Source organism: Eumetopias jubatus, unplaced genomic scaffold, assembly GCF_037043125.1.
Source record: "Eumetopias jubatus isolate StellerSeaLion01/CBP00866 unplaced genomic scaffold, mEumJub1_p1.0 scaffold_4, whole genome shotgun sequence".
NCBI classification, from domain to species: domain Eukaryota; kingdom Metazoa; phylum Chordata; class Mammalia; order Carnivora; family Otariidae; genus Eumetopias; species Eumetopias jubatus.
Genome location: NW_028274810.1, coordinates 100,925,916 through 100,950,843, shown reverse-complemented (window position 1 = coordinate 100,950,843; position 24,928 = coordinate 100,925,916). Strand labels below are relative to the sequence as shown.

Below are 24,928 nucleotides of genomic sequence, written 5' to 3'. Positions count from 1 at the left end.
GAGTCATCAGTCACCAAAGGATTTAATAGCCCTGGGCTGAAGCTAACTTCCCTGTCAGACCACTGTAAGCAAAAGCTGGGTTTGAATGCCTTCACTCAATTATGTAGTGTAATAATACAGCATATAGTTAACTTATATTCTTACTCACAGAGTACAAATTTACACATAAAAGAAAAAAAGATTACCTAAGAGTATTCAATTAATCACCAAGAAACTGCCATATAAAAATCTATTCCTAATTTTGTGGTGATGACTGCACAACCCTGAGTACACTAAAATCCACTGATCTGTACACTTTTCCAATGGGTGAACTATCTCCTAGGTGAATTTTATCTCAATAAAGTTTTTAAAAATTCCAAGGTTTGAATCTCAATGGAATCATTTTTATCATCCGGAAGCAAAAAATTGATTTTCTTTTCTAGTTTCTCTGTTAAAATGTAATGGGAAATGGAGCAAATATAGTATGTTCTGACAGCTCATAAATATTAATTTTGTAGGGATACAGAATTCCTTCAGAATGAAGGGCAGAGTTTGAGTTGGGGTTGTGGGCTGGGTGTTTTGTTTGTTTTTCCTTTTTAACTACTGAGAGTTTGTAGCTTCTAACACTGCTGTTTTATCCCTTTGATCAAGACATACTCAAATCACCTTAACTAAAATGAACACAAGCAGTCTTTTGACTGGATAGCTCCAAAAAACACCTACATTCTAGACACTCATCAGGCAAGACTAAATGTAAACCAATACCTGGACCAAAATAAAAGAATAAAATGTCCTAAGTACTATTTCAAGTACTATCACATTTCTTAGAGATATGATACTTAACAGAAATTTTATACTTCAAATCTAACCAGCAGGCCAAAGAATTCATAAATTCTATTTTTCTCCCTGAGACAGGAAAGATAAATTCAACAATTTTACCATAGACGTTTCAGTTCCCATATCAAACTGTAAAAAGTGGGAGTTATCTCTCTCTACTTTGAAAAACAAAAACTAAAAATAAAGGTCATGTTCCTTCTAAGGCAAAGGATTAGAAGACTCAACTGCCAATATTAATTAAAGTGGTCATGGAAGGAACAATGGATAGAGAAGTAAGAAAAAATAGCTACTAAGAGGCTTAGCCACCTCCAAAATGGAAACTGTGAATGCAGGTAACTCAACTAACTTCCCTAGACTTGGCTCTCCCATTTGGTAACCTGAGAAGCCAGCATCTGCTCAGTCTCCTTCATAAGGCAGCTGTGAGGACCAAACCAGAGGTCAGGGAAGGCTGTTCTGTAGGTGTAAAGCCTTCTGCAAACAGAAGTATAATCCCCACTTCACTCCAGAAAAGCTCAGTCGCTGTGATAAGCTAATGATCACCTTTTACTCTGCATGTATGAAATGTACTCTCTGTTAGTCTGCTCAGGCTGCTATAACAGAATACCACAGACTCGGTGGCTTTAACAGGAAAAATTTATTTCCCACAGTCTGGGGGCCAGGTAGTCCAAAATCAACGTTCCATCCTATTCTGTTCCCTGCCTTCTCACTGTGTCCTCGTGGGGGGTGGGAGGGGGGTGGGAGTGAGAGTCCTGGTCTCTTTCTTTCTCTCTTCTCATCACAGGGTGCCATCCTCATGACTTCATGTGAACCTAATTACCTTCCAAAGGCCTTACCTCCAAATTCCAAAACACTGGGGGTTTAGAGCTTCGATATAAGAATTTTGCGAGAATACAATTCAGTCCATAGCACTCTCCTATATAATTGTTTTAATGACTGTCATCAGGCAGAAATTAAACCTTTGTATAAAAAATGAACGGGGGGGTGCCTGGTGGCTCAGTCCTTAAGCATCTGCCTTCAGCTCAGGTCATGATCCCAGGGTTCTGGGATCGAGCCCCACATCTGGCTCCCTGTCTGCTTCTCCTTCTCCCATTACCCCTGCTTGTGTTCCCTCTCTCGCTGTGTCTCTGTGTCAAATAAATAATTAAAAAAAAATATCTTAAAAAAAAATGAACGAGGGGCAGGGAAGATTTAAAGGCTAGCTTACTTTTAAAAGGGCTTAATTAAGGGAGCTTACTGACATGCATACAATATAAAATAAAATTTACAACAGATGGGGGAAGTGAGATGATAACAGGCTAAGATTTATTTGGCATTCCTCTGCCCTAAGAGCTTTTACTTTACCCTTACAGTAGCCACACAGAGAATGATTTCTAGAAGAGGACTCTTGAGCACACAGGGGTGAAAGAGATGTGTGTTCTCAGGTCACACAGCAAGTCTCACAGGTAATACAGGCCACAGAGCCTGTATTCTTACACCTCCTACATTGCTTCTCTTTTCCTTGAAACAAAGGAAAATCGCAGGCGGTTGTGGAAAGGAGATGAGAAAGATGAAACCATATGAGGTGTTCAGGTTCACTTTATATCTTGCTTAGATGTGGCCAAAATTTTATAAGCAAATAGCTCAAAGGAAACTTGATCAGTCACAGGATTCTAAATCTGTAAATTAAAAACAAACCACATTGCTCGGGGGGGTCAGTTCTTTCTTGTAATAAAAGCTGAGAAAATTTTCTCCTCTTGGTACTCATAAAGACAGCGTGCTATGGTGAACAACAACAGCCTCATAAACCCCTGGATGAACCATTCAGGACAGGGATGGGATTGAGTTCCATAAACTACCCATAACTGTGAACTGTGGATATGTAGCCAAATGTTCACAAACTCTGCTCTGGGGTGGGGGGGAAATCATTTAAGATGTTTAAAAAAAAAAAAAAAGATGGGGCACTTGGGTGGCTCAGTTAAGTGGCCAGCTCTTGATTTCTGCTCAGGTCATGATCTCAGGGTCCTGAGATGGAGCCCGCCGGCCCCCCCTCCCCACGCCTGAGAATTCTCCTTCTCCCTCATATAAATAAATCTTAAAAAAAAAAAAAAAGATAACCATTCCACTACATTATGGATATTTCCCCTTATCTATTTGATGTGAGAATTATGTTCTGTGGAAAGAGCCCAGCCTATGAAAAAAGAGATTACCTAGGTAGGTGATCAAAGAATTTGGGGGAAGATAAAAAGGGGAGGGGGGGATGAAAACAAAACAAAGAATATATACACAGGAAAAAACTCTTCACCCTCAGTTTCCTAATTATTAAAATATCCACACACAAAAGACAAAAGAATGAAATGTCTAAAACCAAAACTAGAAAAGAATTGTTCAAAAGGTTCAAACTAGATGTTTTTCTTTAAGTTTTACTCAATTAATAAATAAATGTGCATCTTTCTTACCAACCCTCACATATTTAAAATTCCTAGATAAATTCAAACTGTTCTGTTTTACATTTAATTTATGCATTACTATGCAAATAAATAATAGTATGTATGGCTCTCCCCCCACAAAAAATTAAGATTTAGTAATTTATGTCCTTCCAAAAGAACATTTAATTAAATCTCTGTAAGAGAAAAAAACCTTTGTATTGGGGAGTAGATCTGAGTATTGAAGGGGTTTGTTTGTTGGTAATACCGAAAAATATAGAAAGTTCTCTCTATATAATGTTATAAATGTGTAAGACATCAATTCAATATATTTAACACTTTAAAAACATTTAAAAAGATAAAAGGATAGTAAAACAAAAACATTTTTTAAAGATAATCAAGAGCCGTTCTCCAATCTAGCTCCTAAAAGACCACATTTTTTAAAAAGCTGGTTATTTATCTGCTTCTGTATGTAAGCACTCCAGTTGTTTGTGCAACACATAAGCTGGCCCAAATAAGAAATCCTGAAAGCAGGGCAAAAGGAAGTAAGTAATTTCAACTGGCATTTATTACTAAAGGCATACAAGTGAAGTCACTACTGCTACTGAGGTTCAAAACCAGCAGAGATTTGAATATACCACTGTTTCCAACCAGCTATTTTAAAATTATTAGTAGATAATCTGGTGAGCTTGCAGTAAATACAGCTGTGAACACAGCAGTACACACCATCTGGAGGCTTTTGACTTAAGCAATCTTTCAAATGCACAGTATATTCACTCTATTTTGTTCCTTTGAAGCTCAATAGTCGCATATAAACTGACCCTTTTTTAAAACCACAACTACAAAAGCTCATTCACTTTATGGAAAATAAGACAGGAAAAACAGACCTAATTGTTCATCTTTAGAACCAAGTGATTATCTCAAATCTTTTCTGGCATAAATACTTTAATTTTGTAAAGAATTTCCCATACTTAATCTATCATATTCTTAAAAGCTCTTCACAGGTAACTTCTAATCCTCTGAAATCAAAATGTTTTCTACTTTCTAAAGTGATTCACATCCATTACCCCATTTTATCCCAAAACCTGAATAGAACTGTCATATTAATCATCATAAAATCCTACCTACAGAATGCCACTACCATTAACCTCTTAAAGCACTGACCAGGTACTGCTTGCTATTAACCTGCAGCCTCTTCCAACCACCTTCTGGCACTTCCTTCTCTCACTGCCAAACTCCTCAACATTTTCTCAGCAACCACAAACTAGCTTCTACTCATCACTGGCCTTCCTCCCTCCTGGGCTGTTCTGCTTGCACCAAACTCTCAGGGGCTCCACTGACTTCTGAGGAAAGAATAGGTACTTTTTCAAGTTGTTCTGTTTCCTCCTCTTGCCAGCATACTGGCTTTTCTTTTCCAATAACTATAGGCACATGCACTGCCTCAGCACTAAGCTCTTTCTACAAGAGATTCAGTGCTCTCTGGTTAGCATAAACACATCTCAGAGCCAGGTGGGCCACAGCTGTGGGGGAAAAGGCCAGAAGAGGCCCTTTTACAAAGGTCACCTCTTGCAGGATGAGAGTTGGTCAAATTAAGAATAGGAGTTCAGAGTTTGGCTTGGACTCCTGGCCTCCTCACTCACTAGCTGTGAGGCCTTGGTCAAACTGCTTAACCGCTCTAAACCTCAGCTTCCTTGTGTGTACCTACAGGGTATTTAAACCTGCAAGGATTAAATAATGCATGCAAAGACAGAAGGATACTAAGGAAATGAAGTTATGCATAATCCCAACGTCTAAAGATTAGCACTATTAATGTTTGGTCTATTTCCTTCTAACCTTTCTCCTTAGCCTCTGTGAGTACATGCAGGTGTGCATAGTTTGGAATCACAATGCATAAGCAGTTTGGCTTCTATGTTTCTTTCTACTGGGCTTTACATTAGGACTTTTTATATCATTATTATATTTCCTTTTATGGATGGGCATGAGTCAACATTCCCCTTCTACTGTTTGGCACTTAAACTGACAAATCACAATCTTTAATTTCTTTACTGTTCCATTTTCCTTTTTTTCTTTCCCAGAAAAAGTCCCTTTTGCCTTCTCTACTCCACCTGTGAGCTAACACATCATCTAGTTGTGTGAGACACATTTTATCATGGAAGGAAAGAATGGTGGCTTTAAAGAATGATGTTAAACTTCCCATATTAAGCTTCTAAAACCCACCGTCGTGCCTAGAAGTTGTATCTTCGCACAGATCATCAGGCTCCCTTTAATTTGTATTGTCTTCCTCCATTGGAATGTACGTGCTCTAAGGGCAGGGACTTCATCCTTTTTTGTATCTTTAGCAATTAAAACAGTACCTAGAGCAGAATTAGTGCTTACTATATGAAATATTAGCTGTTAACATCTGCCAGGGACATTCCTAAGAATTTTCCACACCCCTGAGATAGACTGATCATTTTCCTCGTGGTTACAAAGAGGCTAAGCAACATATTATAGGTCTCACAGTGAGTACACAGTGAAGCTAGGAACAGAACTCAGGTAGCCTAGCTATTAACCACCAAGCTGTCCTTAATAAATTGATTAATTATACCAGCAGAGCTCCATATATAGCATTAAACACTGAATACGATTATGTTGACTTTTTCTAATGAAATGTCAACATTATTGGGGTTTTTTTTTCATTACAAATATATATCAACTATATCAAGGATTAAATAGATTTTGGAGGGCAACTCTATGGCCCTAATCACCATTAATATTTGGATTCAAAATAATACAGTCTAAAAAAAAACTTATGAATGAACTTTTGAAATAACTTGTTTAGATCTAGGATACTTACTTCCCTCTGTTTTTTCTTAGATTCAGCAGTTGCTACTGCCAATCTAAATGTTTTGATTTCTTTTAATTAGAAAAAACATTTTCTAGATAGGCTACACTGAAATTATATTTTCTAGAAAATGCTTTCTTTCCTCATTCCAGGTTATTTTGAGAAGGACCCATTTCTCCAAAGAGTTAAAAAACACTTCAACCTACACCAGCCTCCTTTCCCCTATCCCAGCATTCCCCCCAACAGCACATCTCCCTGTTCTTCTATCAGTAACGGGGGTTTTGAAAAAGGCTCTATATAAAAACAGATTTCAGTCCATTTTGTTTGTGGCTTTTACTCTTTTTAAAGAAATGCAGAGGACAGTCTTAGAAGTCTCTGGCAGTGACTATCTCCCCAAGACAGAGGCAGATAATAAGGAGACCAGACTATGGAGAAAAATGTGTCATTCACATAGCAATCTATTTTATGACCCAAAAAGCCTGGCTTTGTCACAGTCCTATATTCAAATACTCAAAGCTACTCAATCTGAAATATCTACCAGTAACTTGGAGCCAAAAACCCATTTTAAAATTTAACGGTGACCACACATGTCCCTGAACAGACATTTCTAAACCCTTCCATTTAATCCAGTCCTTGGCCAAACTGCTGTTAAGTCAATGGCTTAGTCCCTTTGGTTACAGTGTAACGAGAGGTAAGAGACCGGGAGAAACAATTTAGCCGTGTTCTTTCTCTGCACTGAGCTTAACATTTACTTCTGTTTTACAAACTAATCCTAGAATAGCAAATAAAAACCAGGTTTGTTTGGGGCTTTTTTAATACTGGCTTCCTATGTCATTATAAAATGGATGGTTTCAACTGGCTACTCAAGACTACACAATAGCAAGCAAAACCCTCTGACCTTGGAAAAGCACAGTAAATGTAATACCTACCAATAAATTACATGGTTTACCAATTTCCTCAAAACCAAAAATAAATCTCTAACAAGTAAACTATTTCATGAGTAAACAAAAGCTTGTCTTGTTCTAGCATTTGCTTAAAAGCAAGCATAGTGGCAGTGGGAGAGGGATTAAGAAGCACAGCCAGACAAGTCCATAAAACCTCCAGTGTAAGATAAAACCACCCTGCAGGGGCAGCCAATGCATTCTAACTTAACAGCTGTACACAGTTGCACTAATTAAAATGAAAAGCTAGTCTGCATAACACACAGGCAATTCACTGAACCTTACTGACAGGGTGATGAGGTTCACCATCCCACCCTTCACCTCCCCCACAGGCAATATAAACAGTAAACTGGCACATAGTTGAAGATAACTGAATTTGGAATATATCTACATTCAAACATTTCAAAATAATCACAACCATGCAGACTGAAACATATCCTATAGGAACACTGGCTATAAAAAACCATACACACACAAAGGAAGTGGTACAGCTACATTACGTCAGCTCTCGTCTCAATTCATAAATGCAAAACCACAAAAACAAGACAAAAATTTACATGGCCTTTTTCTGGAACCCTTGTTACAGTGAATGAATGTAGGTTAAGTCTTTAAATAAGTCACTGAACAGTACATTGATGCATCGCTTTCAACAGCCAGGGGAAGGAAAAGTGTAACCTTAGTCAATTCTATCACGCAAACAGATCAAATAACATTTCAAGCGCTGCCTGCCAAGCGCCAGGGCCTGCCAGAGTACAATGAGCACTCAAGTGCTCTGGACTGAAAACCACCTTTCACTGGTCCCAGAGATCTTTATAAAATAGTTTAAACACTACTAAATTACAGAGTTGGAAAAAACAAATACAAGCTCTAGCTGCTCCCACAGTATTGTGAAGTTGCTGTTAAGCCTCTAAAATGTCTGCCTTGTGTTATTTTAGTAGGCAATGTAAATATTCAGAAAAGCAAGTGCCCTTAAAGCTCAAATCTAACACATGCATAAAAATGTAGAGTTGGTTGTGCATCTGGAAATAATTGCCCACAGATCAACGGGCTTACAGGGGATATTGTTCCCATCTGTAAGGTCCCAAATCATGTCTACTTTACATGTGGAGCTCCTAGCCAAAGTGAAGAAGGAAGAAGAAAACCTCAATACATTAATTTTGGCACAGAATTTTAAGGACTTTATCAAATCTGTTCTCAACTTTTACTCAGTGTCTCAATCTTAAACCACACAGACACAATTTCAAAGGGAAAAATTAATCTCTTGACCCCCATGTTCATTCACATGACATTTTTTTAAATTTCCATATGGCTGAGAGGAGGCCTCCAGCCAAACAATGCTCCAAGGAGAACAGTGGTACATGTGCCCCAGGAAAGCCTAAAAATTGAGAGTAAGACAAAATAACCCATTAAAGCAGTCTCAGCAAATAGAAAGTGGTCAGGCAGGTCTCCCCAGAGCTTCAAGGAAAGCCCGGTAAACAAGGGTAAGGGGCAGGGAAGCCAGCACCTCCAGCCAAAACAATTTTAACAATTTAAATTTAAAGCCCTCTTTTTCAAAACTATCTCTGCATTTTAGCTAGTCTAGCAAACCAACAGTTTTTTGGTCCCAGGAACAAATTATATTTGTCACTTAAGTAACCGAAATTATTTATAATCAAGTCCATCAAATTCATTATATTTTTAAACTTAAATTTACTCCACAGTAAAAGCAATGAAGTTTCTAATCAGTGACTACTGGATTACTTTGTTCACCTTCAATAACGCTTTCTTTTCAAAAAAGACAAAAACAAACATACACACACACACACACACACACACACACACACACCTTTTTCAAACAGTGTTTTCTCTGCCCTGAAGGGTGTTTCTCAATTAATTTATTTAGTTGGAATTTCTAAAGTTAGGGCGATTGAAAAACTAGTAAGCCCAACAAAATGCAATGGGACACAGTAAATACCGATTCCTGATTCCTGGAAAGCCATCACCATTCTTAATACCGGAGTGGTTCATCTTTGCAGGGTCAGCTACAACACTCTCGGTACACCCACCTCCGAGAGCCCCTGTGCCCACACTTGTCCAACTTCCTGGCCCGCGAACCGCGTTCCCCTCGCAGCACGAGGCTCTGGCCACTTGCCTGCCGCCGGTCGCGGCAGGAGCTGAGCCCGCAGGCCTCGTCCTCCTCCGGCGCGGGGCCCCCCCCCCGCCCCCCGCAAACTCAGGCCCGCGGGCAGGGGCGGGGCGGGAAGGGGCTCAGGGCGTGAAATGCACTTGCTAAACAAAAGGAGGCCCAGGCGGCCGCAGGGCAGCACAGCTCGGGCTCATGTCCCCCCAGCTCCGTGGCTCCGGGAGGTGGCGGCGCAGGGCCCCGCCCGCGGCTGGGAGATGCGGCCGCTGCTCGGGCTCTCGCTCCTTCAGCACGGGCCGCCGGGCCAACACTGCCACATGCCTGTGACCCAGACGGGAGAGAAAGAGCAGCCACCCCACAGCGGCGGCGGCGGCAGCCGGAAAAACCCGGGCTGGAGCCCGGACGGCTCCGCGCGCACCGTTGCCTGCTGCCACCACAGCGGGGACGCGCACACGTGCGCGCACCACTGCAATTTTATCTCCTTCCTAGCTCGGCCAGCCGCTGCTCTCCCCAAGTCTCCCTCCCCTCCCGACAGCCGGAACTGGGAGGCTGCATGATTGATGGAAGCTCTTAATAGTGTGGTCAGCTAGAAAATGCATCTGCAAGCAAGATATTAAAGAGGCAGCGCATCCCCGTGAGTGATCAGCAGTTCACACATCCGCGAGCTGCCTCTGCTTCTGCCAGGAATATTAATGCCAACCACCTCTGACGTCTAACAAATGCAGATGAAATAACCAACAATCATAGGCATGCAGAACATTTGTTTCAAAGATACACAGAGAAAGCAGCATTGTTTAGTGTCAACATTTCTGACCCCAATTTTCCTTACAGTTTTTAGGAATTCTCTGTAAGTCATTTGTTTAAAAGTCTTCTCTCTCCGATCCTTTTTCCCCAAGAAAATAAAGGTCCCTATGCTACATAAGGCACATCTTAAATTAGACTTGATTGAAATCCACCTAATAAGGAAGCAAAATAAATGCAAATTTTTTGCCATGTGGCCTTAAATAAACACATAACCTACCCCAGACCCCCTCATTAATTCCACTGTTATGTGCATCTAAATAGAATTACCCACTGTTAATCTCAAATTCATTTCTTCCCCACCCCCAATCTGATAAACATACACCTTCCTGCTAAAAAAAATTTTTTTTAAAGATTTTATTTATTTGACAGAGACACAGCAAGAGAGGGAACACAAGCAGGGGGAGTGGGAGAGGGAGAAGCAGGCTTCCCACGGAGCAGGGAGCCCAACGCGGGGCTCGGTCCCAGGACCCTGGGACTGTGACCTGAGCAGAAGGCAGACGCTTAACGACTGAGCCACCCAGGCGCCCCTTCCTGCTAAAATTTAATAACCTTAAACTACATTTATACGTATTCCCTAGTAGTAACAGTCAAGATCATTTTGCCCCCAATTAAATAAGGCAGTCCATAGCAAATTTTTTTTTAAAAACACATTCCTACAGCATATGAATTCAAAGTATTAAACTCACTCAGTGTCAACCCAAATTTGAAAGTTACAAGCTCAAAATTTAAATGATCTCTTTTGGTATCTTATTTAATAGTTCACCTTCTGCTTTCCAGGCAAGTTTCATGGAACTCTGAAATAGCTTTATAAATCTTATTGGGCTTTCCAAAGTTCAATAAAGTTGCTGAATTATTAGGTACCCCCTTACCAATAGTCAGAGATTTAGATAAAAGGGTAAGCCCAAAGTCTCTCAAAGGGGGCCAGAGGGGGGAGCACAGAGTAGAACCCAGGAGTCCTGCCCTGCTGGCATGGATAACCAAGTGATAGCCCATTTGCTATTTAAACATCATTATGCTGATTCCTCTTAAAGAAAAATCAAGTTGTTCTACAGGAGACAGAAATATCTATCTAAAACCACTAACACAGCACATATACTGAGAGCAAGAGCTGATGAAGCATAATGCCTTTGCCACCCTGAAAGGTGCCTGTGATCAATACAAATCAGAGGTGGTCTACAGCGCAAGTGTAGCTCTTCTATAAGCTCCACTAAACACCATTCCTCGTTGAGACCATCCTGAGACGACCTGCAGCTTCAAAATCTGCTTTATAACCCAGTGGCTGTGAGATTACTCCATACATGTCATAGATGAAATCGACCCTAAAGCCTAGCTACAAAAGCCACTCCTATACTCAGACACACTCCAATTACCCAACCAGCTATATCTAGATACATGGCAGAGCCTGATGAGGGTTTTGGTTATTTGGGTGGTTTTTGTTTTGTTTTTGTAGACCCTTTTAAAAACACTGGTTTATACTCTGTTGTAAAGGGCTGGTGAGAACAGCCGAACTGCACTATTCTGAATTCACGCTGTACCTCGTCTGTCAGGGATTCTAAATGCTCTGGCAGCACTTTATGACACTTACATTCTTGCACCCTCTCCCTGTCCCCCATCCTCCGGTTATGCCCGTCTTTCAAATTCCCAAGGTATCAGGATTTCTATCTACCACAAGCCATCACTGCTTCTTCCCACTGGAGCAGGAAATTCTCCCGGCTCCTCCTACCCCACCCCCACACACAGTTCAAAGCCTATTCCTCCTTCAGATCTCAGGTCAAATATCACTTTGACAGAGGAACTTACCTTGAGGCCCCGCTCTAGGTCAAGTTCCTCTGTTACAAGTTCCCAGAGAGCTGTGTTCCTTTCTTTAAGAGCACTTAACTCAGTTTGTAATTCATTGGTGTAATTTTCTGACTAATGTCCCTCGACCCCTCTAGACAGCAAGTTCCATTTGCGAAAGTTCTATATATTTGCTCATTATCAAATACTGGATGTCAAGCATACAGATTTGTGGAATGAGTAAGTGAACAGAGAGCAACAACCCTGTTTTACTCATTTTGCATCTTCACTGCGTGGTTCTTGGCACAAAGAAGCCTCTCTCAAAAAAGCATCTATGCAATAAACAGTATTTGTTTTATTAACCTTTAAAAGTCTAGTAAAAGGAAGATTTTTATCCCTGCCTTATAAAGATATAAATAAATAATTGTGCCCAGGGTAATTCATTAAAAACCCTGAGACCCTAACCAGGTCCTATTTGCAAGGTTCACTTTTTTTTTTTAATAGTTAATGAGGTACAGAAGCCATCATTAATTTATTTAAACCAAATTCTTCCTACTTACCTGATATTTAAGCAAGGGGCAAACAGCAGTGGATAAACCGGACAGACGACTAAATCTTGTACACAAATAGCAATATAAACAGGATATAAAAATCTGAAAGCACATGGTACATTAGTTTGTCTTCAACACTTCTCTGAATGCAAAAGTACTACCAAATTCTGCAGGGGAGGAGGATAATCCTCACCTCTCTTTCACGCTGAACTTTTTCATTTTTTTTCTCTCTAAAAGATCTCTATTTCTCTGACATGAAAGACTTCATAAGAGTTCTTTTGACCTAAGGACTCCCAGTCCCTGGTGACAGACCATTCCAAAACCACCCTCCCCAACTCCTCAAACAAGAATTCATTTCAAACCCTATTAACCTTGAGCTCTCATCTGTAGATGAGAAATGGGAGTTTTTATAATAAGTACAATTTCTCACAAGTTCTGCACTTGAGCACATGAAAAAATAAAAGAATGTGTGAGATGAATTAAAAATATTAGATATACCCCACCCTCACCTCCAAATTAATCCTCATTGTTATTTTCAGCATTTCACGTGTCCCTCCTTGGTCCCACAGGATCTTACCCTGGCCTGTCTCTGTTTCCTTTTGTCCTGAGTTTCATTCCACACAAAATCCAGCTCCAGGTTTTAGAACACCCTACATTTATCAAAACAACCCTGTCAAGTTGAGTACCAGTAACAGATAATGAGAGGAGACAACAGATGTGGGTAGAAGCAAAGCACTCCATATTCTACAGGCCTCAGCATGCAGCCCAGTGAGCTGACATCGACTTTACCCTAACAGTTATAATTAAATACAAAGTCTAGTTAAACTAACATTAAAGCTACGACCGGAAACAGTACACAGGGGAAACGTAAAGTATAACCTTAGCAGTAGTTGAACAGGGCCCAGACTATTCCTGACCCTTAACGTCCAACAACTACACTGCATTTACTGTCTATGCCACTCTGTTTCTCTCACAGCAAGGAAGACTCTTGGTCACATCTTCTAAAGACGGTGGCTTTGGACTACTCCCCCAAGACCACCAAAGGGGGACGGAGATAGCATTTTTTTTTTTAACATGGCAGTTTAAAGGTAACACTCATCTAACGATAACTAGTGAGGTCTGTCTAGATTCTATCAAGTTGAGACAATCAACATGCTTTTCTACAGCATTATCTAGTAAAATCATTCAGATCAAGTAACCTAGCTCAACTCCCCTAGTATCAAAATGTGGGGGAAAAAAAAATACCAAAGTTAATCAAGCAAACATTGACAGACTCAAGGGTTGTGTTAGTACTGGTTAGCTGTGTTTGCAGAGTATCCTAGGACAGGTAGGTCTTTATTACTGTGCAGAATATAGTTACAATTTTAAGCAAACTTTCTCCTTCTTTCCATTTTCCAACTCACAAAATGGCACCACATAACAAAACCTCTGGGGTTTTCAAAAGAAAAAAAGAAAAAGAAACATAGTTCTTTTTGAAGCTCTTTTGAATTTTTTAAAATTATTAGAATTTTTAAAAATTTTTAAATTACTATCAGAAAATCCGAACAAGTCCATTCAACGACTTTAAATATAGCTAGCTCTCCAGGCTCTCTTTTAGTACATATGTATACAAACATACTCAAATACTTAAGAACATATATATCCATTTGTCTGGGGGTTCACTGTTTATTTTTATTTCATGAAAATGTAATCTACCATCCATGCTATATATAGCAACTTGCTTCTCTCTTTACAGCAGGCCATTAACATCTGATTCCTTTTTGTAGTGGCACGGAATTCTACACTGTGGGAAAACCATAATAAAGAAGTCCCAAACTGCTACAACAAACTTCTATGTGCATATATGTGAGTACTTCTACACTGAAGGAATCTGTAGTTCAATAAATATGCATTTTAGTCAAAGAGACTGAACTAACCTGCCCTCCAAAACACTGGGTCAATTTATCCGCTTCCCAGCAGTAGGCGGCTTCCACACTGGCATTCTGGTGGTTTGAGTCTGACATTATGCACTCTCCTGGGTCTCCTATCTTTCTCTATCCATTCTCTAGTCCTTTCCATGACTCCTCCTAACTACGACTCCCCCTAACTATATAGGTAGTTAATGTCTACCCTCTTCTTAATCACACTCTAATATCTCTCATGAATGAGAAGATTTACTCTCAAGTTACTTTTGTGTCACTGATTGAAAAATTTTATTTCTCTAGCCCTGAGCTTGCTTCTTAGCAAGAGATCCACATTTTCGAATGCCCTATGGGTTCCACCACAATGGTATTCCACACACATTTTCAAATCACACTAAACCAAATCAAAATGTTCTTTCACACAAGTCCTGGTTTCCCCACCACAGTCCCAGGTACTCTTATTGCCCTGGTTAAATATTAATAGTATGCCCGTTCTTTTTAAAAGGAAATTATGATTTATACTCTGAAATGTATGCGAAATCAGAATTAGCACATCAAACATAAAATACTTCTCAGTTTTTAGCACTACTGAATGACCTACTATTTTAATAATAGGTAACTACTGGGGCACCTGGCTGGCTCAGTCGGTGGAGCACACAACTCTTGATTTCAGGGTTGTAGGTTCAAGCCCCACATTGGGTGTACAGATTGCTTTAAAAATAAAATCTTAAAAAAAAAATGCAACAATAAAAAAATAAGAAGAATAAGTAACTATCGGGACACCTGGGTGGCTCAGATGGTTAAGCATCTGCCTTCGGCTCAGGTCATGATCCCGGGGTCCTGGAGTCGAGCCCCAGGTCTGGCTCCTGGCTCAGCGGGGAGCCTGCATCTCCCTCTGCCTCTCCCCCTGCTCATGCTCTCTCTCTCTGTATCTCTCTGTCTCAAATGAATAAATAAAATCTTAAAAAAAAAAGAACAGGTAACTATCATCTAATTCACAGTTTGCAAATCTTATGCAAATCAAGGTCAGATGTTTACTAATATGAATTTTTAAAATAACTCTCCTACCCAATTACCTATCCATTCCTTTATCATATCACTTTCCATTCAGCCAACATATCACGATCAACTCACACAGTTTCTTTGTAGGTAAAAGTGCTGAAAAACAGATATATAAAAACTTAAATCAATAAAGTTGGTGATAGGGTCCCTGGGTGGCTGAGTTGTTAAGCGTCTGCCTTTGGCTCGGGTCATGATCCCAGGGTCCTGGGATGGAGCCCCGCATCGGGCTCCCTGCTCCGCGGGAAGCCTGCTTCTCCCTCTCCCACTCCCCCTGCTTGTGTTCCCTGTCTCGCTGTGTCTCTGTCAAATAAATAAATAAAATCTTTCAAAAAAAATTTTTTTTAAATAAAGTTGGTGATGATAACTATATCCACAGAAAAAGACACAGAGAACCAGGAGCATGTTGCAATAATTAGGCATATATTCCAAATTATCGGGAAAAGGGAGCTCTTATGTCCCTCAATGCCAAAGTCTTAATATTTACTCTTCTGTATTTATGAATAAAACTTAATGAGTTAATTTTGACCTAGATACTGCTGGAATCTATCTACATAATATGCTCTTGAAAAATAACTAGAAACAACATCAGATTCTAAAAATCAAGGAGACTAACCTTTAGTAAAACCATAAAGAGCACATTCTCCAAAATTAAATTTATAAGGACAATGTTAAGGTTGGACGTTAATACAACTTTTCTTTTGCTTTATACTTCCTTTTTTAAAAAAAAAAAACTTTGAGAGAGAGCATGAGAAAGAAAGAGAGAGAGAGAGAGCACAAGCAGGGTGAGGGGGAGAGGGAGAAGCAGACTCCCCGCTGAGCAGGGAGCCCGTTGCAGGGCGCCATCCCAGGACTCCAGGATCATGACCTGAGCCAAAGGCAGACACTTAAACCGACTAAGCCACCCAGGCGCCCTGTTTTACACCTCCTAACAGAGCCTCAAACAAATATTTCAGTGGCTAACTGCTAATAAACATTTAAAGGGTTATTCCATGAAGTATAAAAATTATCAACATTTTAACATATGTTCTTGTGGGGCAGAGAGGACACAGCTTGCAGCACCAAGTCCCATTTTTATAAGAACAGAGAGCAGAAGCACTAACTCCAGGGTGGACTTAAAGCAAACTCTTCCAACACAGTAAGTCAGTCGAAGTGTGTAGCCCTCTAAAGGATGACGGATGTGAAATAAGCCTTAAAGCAACTTGAAAGAGAGACAGAAAGACTTCTAAGATAGCATATGTTTAAAAAACTTAAAGACATTTTCATCTCTATTTTTAAAATGCACTAGTGATCTGAGATTGTATAGATGAAATCATAATGTTCCATTAAAGCAATACTCTAAAAGGGCAAAAATACAGTTAAGAAGAGAGATTTCTCATTTGAAAAAGTATCACTGATTTAAAATAGGTAACTATTGGGGCACCTAGCTGGCGAGTTTTGTGGAAGAAATTAGCTCAAGGACTCATGACCTTGACAGGGGGTTTAGAAAATCAGTGGGACTATCCAAACAAGTTTATTGAAAGTAATCTTAAGAAAACTAAAAACTCCAACTGAAATCATTATACCAAGAATTCAAAATACCAACCAGACAGATATTTATAAAACTAAAATAATGATTACAAAGCCAAAACACTGCTTTGCCCTTCTATTTCCAGAAATAATATGAATTTAAATGTTTCAAAACTTTAAGTGAGTACCATTTCCCAGGTTCCTTATCACAGGTAATGTTAACAATCCAGTATTTTTCTGCTCAAAAACCAATCACTTCTCTAGAAAATGTCAGGAGACTCTAGTTCAAAATATCCACTCAAACATGCGATACATTGGCTAAAACAAAAATCAAAAGCCAGAGTCTCAAGAATGTTTGACCTAAACAACACAGGGTGGTTTCTCTTCTTTTCTTTTAAAGGAAGGAGGGGGGTTAGAGGTGAGTGAGATTATTGTGAAGACAAATTCTGAACATCCATTCAAGTTTAATTTTAACTGACTTAAAAAAGCAAATATTTGGACTACAGGAAACACAACTTAGTACAAAGGAAGACATGGGCTAACTTTTAACATTTACATCATTTGATTAATTCTAACAATAAAACCTAAACACGGATCATCCCCTCCAATCTGCAGAGCAAGCTAACTAACTATACAATAAAAAATATGAGAGCCCTATCAGGCTCTGGTATATTTAAACAATTACAATGTAAAGCATGTTCTTTCTCACAAGTGAAAGGAAATGACTGCCAAATGCCTCTTTTACAATCTCTCCAGAATAGGGCAGATCCTTTTAATGTGCGATTTTCCTGACATTCCAATTGTAGCAGACCTTGAACAAACAGAAACGCATTAAAAGCTGACCTGGTTCTATTATCTTTTATTGAAAACCTAACAAAGATCAGACATGAGTCCAGTGCTATTTACATTTTTTGGTGCATTAATCACTTCTATACTCAAGGGCTTTAGAAAAATTTAATAGATTTTTTTTTTTAATGACAATAACCACAGGATGTAACCATAGCTGTATTGGTCTTTCCTCAGGAAGGTCAGAAAAGCTTTAAAAACAGGAAGTCTCTGCTATAAGGTTGAAAAATGTTTGTTTTAAGAGTCTAAGGCTTTATGGTTGCAGTTTGCAGTCAGGTGTTATGGAGGACTAGAGTTTATTCTTTCTAGCCAAGGATTAATGTCCCTGGGGAAAAGGCCAAAAAGGTGCCTAAACAACTAGACAACCACATAATCCTAAAATAAGACTTGTTATGAAATCTGAACTATAAATCTTCCTAGCTATCCTTCAACATTAAAGAGGAGCTAATCTAGTGAGTATAGTAGGAAAAAGTTTATCTCTTGTGATAATTTATAAAGGCTGAAGAAAAACCATAGTAACTGTGCTAAAACAACCACATAGAAACAATGAGCATCAGGATTAAGACTGATATTTGCGATTTTATACGCTTTCTATTGATCACCTCATTCGTTACCATTACACTACGTTAAATAGAAATCAAATATAATAATGACAATCTTCCTTGAATGCAAATTTTGCAAAAAAACCAAACCAATGCAGATTAACTTAAAAAGCATTTTTATTCCCAACATGACTGATTTCTGCTTTTAAAAAAGGACGTAATTTGGGCCCCTGGATGGTGCAGTCAGTTAAGCATCTGGTTCTTGATTGCAGCTCAGGTCATGATCTCAGGGTCCTGGGATAGAGCCTAGCGAGGGGCTCTGCACTCAGTGGGGAGTCGGCTTGAGATTCTCTCTCCCTCTGCCCCTGCCCCCACTCACATGCGCTCTCTCACTCTCTTAAAAAAAACATAATTTTTTTAAATTCTCCTAGAGTGCAAAAGAAATTCATAACATATCCAACATGAAAGATATATTATTTCAAAAACTCCAGTTTCATGATTCTTTTCTTTATTTAGCCTTTGTTTAAACAGGCAACCAAAAACAAATGCTTTGTCATTTGTGGACTCCAATTTAAATTTAAGGCAAAAAATCCAAATATTATAATATATATCTTATCAATTTAAAACCCATTTGGATTCTATTTTCTCTTAAAAGATTTTATTTATTCTGGGGCGCCTGGGCGGCTCAGTCGTTAAGCGTCTGCCTTCGGCTCAGGTCACGGTCCCAGGGTCCTGGGATTGAGCCCCGCATCGGGCTCCCTGCTCAGCGGGAAGCCTGCTTCTCCCTCTCCCACTCCCCCTGCTTGTGTTTACTCTCTGTGTCAAATAAATAAAATAAAATAAAAAGAGACTTTATTCATTTAAGAGAGAGAGAGAGACAGAGAGAGCACACGCAGGGGGCGAGGCAGTGGGAAGGGGAGAAGCAGACTCCCTGCTAAGCTGGAAGCCTGACATGGGGCTCGATCACAAGACCTGGAGATCATGACCTGAGCCAACGGCAGACACTTAACCATCTGAGCCACCCAAGTGCCCCTCCATTTGGATTCTAAAGGGCACTCCTTGGAAAATCATAATATCAAGATGATGTGCTTTAAAATATGAACACAGGGACGCCTGGGTGGCTCAGTCAGTTAAGAGTCTGCCTTCGGCTCAAGTCATGAACCCAGGGTCCTGAGATCAAGTCCCACATTAGGCTCTTTGTTCAGCAGGGAGCCTGCTTCTCCCTCTGCATGCCATTCGCCCTGCCTGTGCTCTTTCTCTCTGTATCTCTCACAAATAAATAAAATCTTTAAAATAAAATATGAACACAAAGGGCTATTACCACAAATATCTGCCATTTACCCCAATGTGTGTGTCAAGAAGGAAAACAAGGTGGTTTTCTATTTGATGTTCATAGTTACCTTAAAATTTTTTAATGTTTACCTCCACAATATTCCTATAGGGGTTTGAACTACCTTCATTTAACATATGGAAGTAAAATAACATTCCCTAGGTATCCTACTTATCTTTTAAAAGGCATCACTCTAACAAAAACTAACCCTAAAAGGGTCCTGCTGGTTTTCACTTTAGTGTACACTGCATAATGGTCAGGTTCCTTTCCTGGAAACTCGAAGACAATAAAATAATGCCTTTAAAATGTTAAGGAAAACTACTATCTAACCAAATATTCCAAAACCAGCCAAACTACTAATCAGGTATGAGTATAAAATAAAGACATTTAAGACATTCACAGCCTCAAAACATTTACTCTCCATACATGGTCTTTCAGGAAATTACACCACAAATGAAGGAGGGAACCGAACAAAAATTTGTGAAAAATTATCTCTAAGGAGATGCTCAGAATGACACAAAAGGGAAGACCCCTTCCAATAACTAGATGGCAGGTCTAAACATTAAATCAAGACAAAAGTTTCCAGAATAGATACCACCAAAAATGCTTTATAGCATCCTTAACATTTTCCATTACACTGAAAGGCGTTTTACTTCTGTTGGAAAATGAGAGGCTAATTTAGAGATAGGAACATATAAAACTAGACAAATAAACATGAGACAGAGAAAGAATTATTAACTCCAGGAAAGAAACTAAAGAAGTCTTATACAAGAAAAGGAATTAAATCATAGCACCATAGGTGCTTAAGCTCTAACAGTCTATGCTCTGGCATAATAGAAAGATTTGATATTGATTTAATCACAAACTGTGATACAACTACATTGGGAAGATGGAAGAAAAAGTAGGTGATATAAAAAAGCTAAATCCTCATCTCCCATCAGCCGAAGTCAGCAAATAATGTCTAAAATAGAAAACAAAAACATAAGCAAGTTCTTTATCAATATTGAGGCAACAAAAGAAATGGTTTAAAAAGTAAAAACAGGGGCACCTGGCTGGCTCAGTCAGAAGGGCATGCGACTCTTAATCTTGGGGTTGTGAGTTCAAGCCCCATGGTAGGTGTAGAGATTACTTAAATAAAAACTTAAACACACACACACACACACACACACACACACACACACACACACACACAACTTAAAACTGGTTGTCTCTGGGGAATGGGACCCAAGAATGGAAGGGACAAAAAAGAAAACTATTGCAACACATTTTATTCTTTTTAAGATTTTTCTTTATTTATTTGAGAGAGAGAGAGAGACAGAATATGAGTGGGGGGCGGGGAAGGGAGGGTCAAAGGCAGAAGGACAAGCCGACTCCCTGTTGACCATGGAGCCCATCGCGGGGTTGGATCCCAGGACCCTGAGATCATGATCTGAGCCAAAGTCAAGACACTTAACTGAGCCACCCAGGCGCCCCACAACACGTTTGATTCTTTAAGTCCATGTATATATATTACCTAGATAAAGTAAATATTAACAATATTGCTGAAAGAACTTAACCACTTCTTTTGAGAAAATCACTGACACATACCATTAGCGTTTTATGGTGTGCTCTGATGACCTGGTAAACTGAGCTGTAAATTTCAGAACTTCAAATTTAAAAAAAGAAAAAAAAAACCTAACCAAAGGAACAGTCAATCATTTTAAGACACAGGCACCAGAGCGGAAATCTCTTTTTCTTCAGAGAAAGTTATACTACATTTTGCCACCTGCTGGCAAGACTCTGGAAATTTAGCCACTCCATAATAATAATCTCAAATTTTAAGGAAAAGGGGGGGGGGAACCAATCACAAGAAATTTAAAAATAAATGACAAAACAATCAAATTCAATCACAATAACTTTAGTATTCCTAAATGAGAAACGTTATCACTAACTAAACAGCTTTTTTTAAATGCTATAAAAGCTAAAGTACAGATACATTATCCAGCTTCAGAGAAGTGAACATGATTATCTAAACAATGTTTAGCATTTTATCCATTTGTTTATTCAAAGTTATATTCCATAATCAACAAAACGCTTTTTTAAAAAAAGACAATATGATGGATCAAATAAAAGGGAATCGAGGGCGTTCCAAATACCGGTTAGAGGTTCCAAACACCAGTTGGAGGCAGAATCACAAGCTTATCGTCAGGCTAACAATGGCAGTTTTCAGTGTCTCCCAAAGGCCATGCCTGGTCTTTGATTGAGAATACATGCTGCTGAATTTTAATGCCATTGTTTTGTCAACAGAGTGCTTGCATGCACTTCACAGGTTCATTAATAATCCTCTATAAGAAGACCTAAATTAAAGTTTGGCAAGCAGTTTCTCATGAAACAAAATTTGCTTCTGGTTTGTTAGAACTAAATGTGCCAAGTGGCAAATTAAGATGTGGGAACACACTTTTAAAGGTTATGCTTTGAAAGTATTCAGTGACTCAAACAGGGGTATCATTAGGCAGCAGCAAAACAAATACTAGGATACCTATTTCATTTACAATCTGTTAGGTTTCAGATGGATAATTTTAGGATAACCACAAGAACTATTAGGGTAAATTTGGAAAGAAGACAGACATACACTCCCTAGATCTCCATGAGAGAACTGGAAGGAAACCAGAATGGACCCCACTTCCAGCATTAAAAGTAACAGAAAAAGAGTCCAGTTATTCCCAGAGAACCTGCCATTGTGCCAACTATATTGGGTTTGTTTAGTGTCCATGGGAATGCTGACATGTGCACTGCAAGTGGTGACTGAAGAGTCAATTAAGTGGTGGGAAAGGGCTTACAGCAAAAATTCAAACTAAAAATAATCCATTTACAGGAGAGCAGTACAAGAAAAGCTGGCTAAACTACAATCCAAGTCTGTATTCCCAGCTTCAATAGTAAACAGTCGTTAAGAGTGGTTGACACCCAAGACCATAAGTGCAGGTAATTTCAAGTTAAAAACATCTGTTTCACCAATGGAATCCTTGTTAGAGCCTCCATTTCTTTGCTCAGAGAAAGTGTGAGAGTAAGAAAAAGAGCAGGTGTGACACATGAAAGACAGAGAACAGTCAACTGACCCTAGGGAACATTGGACCTTTCAAGGAATTCGTAAAATTATAAATTCTAAAGCTGGAGATTTCTAGAACTTTATAAATTTTCTTAAGAAATAATAAGGTCAGATGAAAATGTAGTCTCTCCCCCTGCTGTGTTTAGTCCCCACTAGCTGAGGCAAGTATGCCTGGTTCCACTCTGAAGAGTGTCAAAAATCAGAAAAGTCAAGCAAACCAGACGGGCAAAGGCAGCAATGTCTTACAGTTCATGAGGAAAAAAGCAATGGTGCAAAACCAATGATCTCTGGCCTCTAACAAAGCACTAGTCACTGAAATTTTTTTCAGTTCTGGGAATAAAACTGTTTCATTTCACCAATGGGGAAGTTTGGGTCTACGCATTTTTCCAGGTAATTTTACGTGGTGAGTGATGCAGTCCTCACCTGGTGCTCTAAGAGCAGGCAGCACCAGTTCCTCCCCAGTCCCCTGGCCCCCTAGCTTCTCCTAGGGGAGAACTGTCTTTGGGCAATTTACCCTAGTAGACAAGGGCACCAGCTCTGAAGTCAGATGGCCAGGTTGCCCCTGTTCCAGATTTATTAAGAGAGTAACCTTGGGAAGCCTCCATATGCTCCTCTATAAAATGTGATTCGTAATAGTACCTAATACATAAGGTTATCACAGTGATGAGATGAAACAACTTGAAGTCAAGCCCTACACGGAGTGCTGGGATTATTAGCACTGTGATCATGGACTCTATCTTGACTCACTCTAAGAACTGGTTAAAACAGCCTGGGCCTAAACCGCCCTATCGGTCAGATTAACAATTCATTCTCTGTTTATAAAGCACATTACTGGGCAGGGTGTCAACATTTTGCTTTTCATTCTTATTACCACCACCACTGCATTATTTAAGCGAACAGAGGAGGACGATGTCTGAACAGATCCTCGGCTGGGTCAAGCAAGCAGAGTATCTTTCACAACAGGCAGGGGCTTCCCTTGCCTCCTCCCTCCCCTGCACTACTCATCTCCACAGAAAAGAGGGCAGTGGAGACACACAGTGGCCACGGATGTTAAAATGCTATAGTCCAAGCATTCTGGCCATAGATTTTGATGAAGTGATCCATCACTAAAAGCTCATTTTTGTTCTCAATTTATGTCCTTAAAGTATTATTAAATATCCAAAGGGGCCCAAGGTGTATTAGAGACAAAAGGAATGGGGAGGGAGGATAGATTATTTCCAATAGGCACCCCACTATATGTTTACCAAAAAGCAAAATAAACTTACTGAAAAACAATTTATATGACATAAACACAGAACAAAAATGATGGAAATATGCTGCTTAATTCAAATTAGAGGAAAGACGTGTCTATCAAAGAAAGGGTTTCCACAGAATCACAAGCAGTACATTAAATAAGTTTCCTCATTTCAATTTTCTCTGGACTAGTAAAAGTAGGCCTATCTACAGTTAGTGGATAAAAAACATTTTTCAAAACACTTGAAATAACCTATTTAAATGCTTACTGTTAATTTTTTTTTTGCAGGAAACACATTTAATTAGCCAAACAATAAGTTTCTTTTTTTAAGATTTTATTTATTTGTCAGAGAGACAGAGAGCACGTGCAGAAGCAGAGGCAGCAGCAAGCAGAGGGAGAAGCAAGCTCCCTGCTGAGCAAGGAGCCCGATGTGGGACTCAATCCCAGGACCCTGGGACCATGACCTCAGCTGAAGGCAGACACCCAACCGACTGAGCCACCCAGGCATCCCAAGAGTTGTTTTTCTTCTTAATCAGATCATTTTATTTTCAGTAAGCAATCTCCACCCCTACAAATTTTCATATAGAGATGTTGCTCTTTTTTTCTATTTATAGTACTAGGTACATAGTGTAAGTACTCACAGATTGATCAGTTGGTTGAAGATCAGTCTTGCTGAGGCATGGAAAGTAGGGGGTGAAACAGGAAGAAGGGAACTAGGGACTGGTGAATGTGCACTGAAAAGCACTTTCTTTTCTGGTTAACAGCTTGCTCAGAGGGGAAAAAAAATGCATCTGAAAATTTCCAAGAGATCTTTCTCCAAGAGCAGACTATTAGTAATCTAGTTCTTTGAAAGCAAATAAAAAATAAAACAGTTAATCAATCTTGGTTTTATAAATCTTCCTCATTTCTAAGTCCATCCTACATACATGCTAGATAAACGAGTTCCAAGTTTATGCAGGTTTCTACAAGTTTAAGCTTTTTCATTTAGACTCATTCCTTTCAGATGCATTGATTTTGAAGTGCCTCCACCCCCAGAGTGTTCATGGCACTCTTCTCAATGCCACCTCTCTACCCTCCCACATAATTCTACTGCCGCGATTCTCCCAGACTTAAAATTATTTTCTCATATATTGGTCTCACTGTTACATGGAGCTACTTGAGGGTACAAAGCATGTTTCATTCATTT

General features: G+C 39.4%; 1 protein-coding gene across 3 annotated transcripts in view; it reads right to left on the bottom strand.

The window, feature by feature from the left end:
* The window catches only part of RERE (arginine-glutamic acid dipeptide repeats), a 411,621-nt gene that overhangs the window by 290,193 nt on the left and 96,500 nt on the right, over positions 1-24,928 (bottom strand). Inside the window, exon 1 of one of the 3 annotated variants that reach the window (XM_028108514.2) lies at positions 9,029-9,176. The exons of the other annotated variants lie outside the window; for them this stretch is intronic. The gene's annotated coding sequence lies outside the window, so the exon portion shown is untranslated. Of the gene's footprint in view, positions 1-9,028; positions 9,177-24,928 lie in introns of those variants that run through there. 3 annotated transcript variants of the gene reach the window in all.